Below are 3,348 nucleotides of genomic sequence, written 5' to 3' on the forward strand. Positions count from 1 at the left end.
CCTCCCCCCTCTCACTCACTCTCCATCACTGTTTATCCCTCCTCCTCCTCCTCCTCCTCCTCCTCTTCATCTCTTACTCCTCCACTACCAACACCACACACCATTTTCCACTCTTCTCTCTCACAGCACACATTGGTCATGATTTTATCTTCAGCTGTTTTTAACATCTTCTGTCTTCTCATCTTTGTGCACTGATACCTAACGTAACAAGGAAACATTTTCTGTTTACACACAGCCACGCACACACAGAGAGAGAGAGAGGGAGCGAGAGAGAGGGAGAAAGAGATACGAGAGATACGAAAGATACGAGAGATACGAGAGACAGTGCTACGCAATTAGACTGTTTTGTTTAAACACCAATGATAACCAGTTTAAAATTATATTTAAAACAGAAAATTTGTAAATACTTAGTACTTGGAACGTTGACCTGTGTTGCTCGGTTGTTGCTCCTTGTTGTTTTTGCCTCCAGCAGGCTGTGTTCAGGGATAAGTACACTACTGAACTAACTACTACTAAATAGCCTGCAGTTAAATTAGCAACGAGGTGGTGAAGTAGTGGAGAATTTAGGAACTACAGTTTGATATTCCCTCAGGAGAATTGGGCTAATGCTGCATGCACACACCAATGACAGTCAGTCAAGTAAAACCAGATATAAAGCGCAAAGCTCCTATAAAATTAATTCAATTGCATTTCAAGTGGTGATGTTGGATTTTTTATTTGCTGCCAGTGATGGGGTGTTTGCAAACATTCTGCCAACAGTTGGTTGAATAAAATATATATACACATCAGGTGGAAACTAGTCTATATCCACTTGCAGGATTTCTCCGTCCTTCTTTGGCTGGATGTCCATATCCTTAAGCTTTCTTTGTGTTGGAATTTTAAACTCCTGTGGATTTATGAGGACTATGGTTAACTGCTCCTCAGATCTCTACAGTAGGGGTTCCCAAAACTTTCAGCCCACGACCCCCAAAGTAACGGTTCAAGTGACTTGCGACCCCCCCACTATAAACGTCTATAAACATTGCGCGCAATTGCGCATGCACTATAGGCGTGAAAATCAAAAGAGTGGTTACCTTTTTATTTATTTGCTTAGTTTTATTTTAAATTTAGCCACTAGTTTTATCTTGAGTTAAAATTATGGCTAACATATGCTATTTCTAATCGTTTTGAAATTTTTATTTTATTTCTGGAAATCAACTTGCGACCCCCCTGTGGGTCCCGACCCCCACTTCGGGAATCCCTGCTCTACAGGGTAAATAGAGACAGCTAATTAGATGTGCAAAATCAGAGATTTCTGTTTCATGACTAAAACTTTTTAACGTACACATGTTCCATCAAAACAAGTTCCTTCCAGAGGCTATTTTTCAGCAACACCGGGGCTCCATACAGCACTTGGTCTGGCAAAGTGAGACTAGCCTCGCATTGCCAGACCTTCCTCCAAAGCGCTGCGGAGGAGGGTCTGGCTAATCCACACAGCATTCCGAGGTGAGAGAGAAACATGGCCTGGTTTAATTCAATTTATTTATAGTATCAATTCATAACAAGAATTATCTTGAGACACTTTACAGATAGAGTAGGTCTAGACCACACTCCATAATTTACAAGGATCCAACAGTTCTAGTAGTTCCCCAGAGCAAGCGACAGTGGCGAGGAAAAACTCCCTTTTAGAAAGAAACCTGGGACAGACCCAGGCTCTTGGTAGGCGGTGTCTGATGGCCGGTTGAAATGAAGAGTGGCAATAACAGTCACAAAAAATAGTAGTTTGTAGTAGTTCTTTGTAGAAGTTCATGGCATAGCAGGGCACTGTGCGGCATTACAAGGCACAGCAGGACGTAGCAGGGCATTGCAGAGTGTAGCCGGACCACGGCGACAGCTGCACCCATGGTTTTGGAGCCTCCCTGATTTAAGGAAACATACTGGGGGAAGGGGCCAGACAAAGAATGGTTCAAAAACTCTTATGGAATATCAAGGAAGGGATGAGATGGGACCCTTGCCCGTGGAGCCGGGGCCCCCGTCTGGAGCCACCAGACGGTGGGCTCGTGAGCGAGCGCCTGGTGGCCGGGTTTGCACGGAGCCCGGTCGGGCACAGCCCGAAGAAAGCAACGTGGCACTTCTCCCTCCAGCCCATAGGGCCCACCACCTGGGGAGGATCCAAAGGGGTCGGTGCGCTGCCACATGGGTGGCGGCGAAGGTCAGGTGTTCGACGGACCAGACCCGGGCAGCCGAGGCTGGCTCTGGGGACATGGAATGTCACCTCTCTGGGGGGGAAGGAGCCGGAACTTGTGCGGAGGTGGAGCGCTATCAGTTAGAATCTGGTGGGGCTTACCTCTACGCACAGTCTCGGTTCTGGAACCGTACTCGGATAGGGGGTTGACTCTCTCTACTCTGGAGTTGCCCAGGGTGTGAGGAGGGGGGGGTGTGGGGATACTCAAAAGCCCCTGGTGAGGCCGCTGCGTTGGAGTTTACCCCGTGGACGAGAGGGTCGCCTCCCTACGCCTGCGGGTGTTGGGGGGGAAAACTCTGACTGTTGTTTGTGCGTATGCACCAAACAAGAGTTCGGAGTATTCAGCCTTCTTGGAGACCTTGAAGGAGTCCTGTATGGGGCTCCAGTAGGGGACTCCATTGTTCTCCTGGGGGACTTCAACGCACACGTGGGCAATGATGGAGATACTTGGAGAGGTGACGTGTGGGAGGAACGCCTCCCTGATCTAAACCAGAGCGGTTGTCTGTTGTGGACTTCTGTGTAGTCATGGATTGTCCATCACAAACACCATGTTTGAACATAGGGATGTTTTCATAGTGTACGTGGTACCAGAGCACCCTAGGCCAAAGGTCAATGATCGATTTTATAATCGTTTCATCGATCTGAGGCCGTATGTTTTGGACACTCGGGTGAAGAGAGGGGCAGAGCTGTCAACTGATCACCATCTGGTGGTGAGTTGGGTCAGGGGGTGGGGGAAGACTCTGGACAGACCTGTAAGCCCAACGTGTAGTGCGGGTAAACTGGGATGTCTGGAGAGGCCCCTGTCCGACAGGCTTTCAACTGCACCTCCGGCGGAGCTTTTCGTGCATCCTGTGGAGGCTGGGGCATTGAACCTGAGTGGACAATGTTCAAAGTTTCCATTGCTAAAGCTGCGGCAGCGAGCTGTGGTCTTAGGGTCTTAGGTGCCTCAAGGGGCGGTAACCCACGAACACCCTGGTGGACACCGTGGTCAGGGAAGCCGTCCAACTGAAGAAGGAGTCTTTCCGGGATATGTTATCCCGGAGGACTCTGGAGCAGTTGCAGGTACCGAGGGCCCGAAGGGCTGCAGCCTCTGCCGTGACAGAGGCAAACGCGGGGTGGGAGAA

This window comes from Etheostoma spectabile, chromosome 3 (assembly GCF_008692095.1).
Source record: "Etheostoma spectabile isolate EspeVRDwgs_2016 chromosome 3, UIUC_Espe_1.0, whole genome shotgun sequence".
NCBI classification, from domain to species: Eukaryota; Metazoa; Chordata; class Actinopteri; order Perciformes; family Percidae; genus Etheostoma; species Etheostoma spectabile.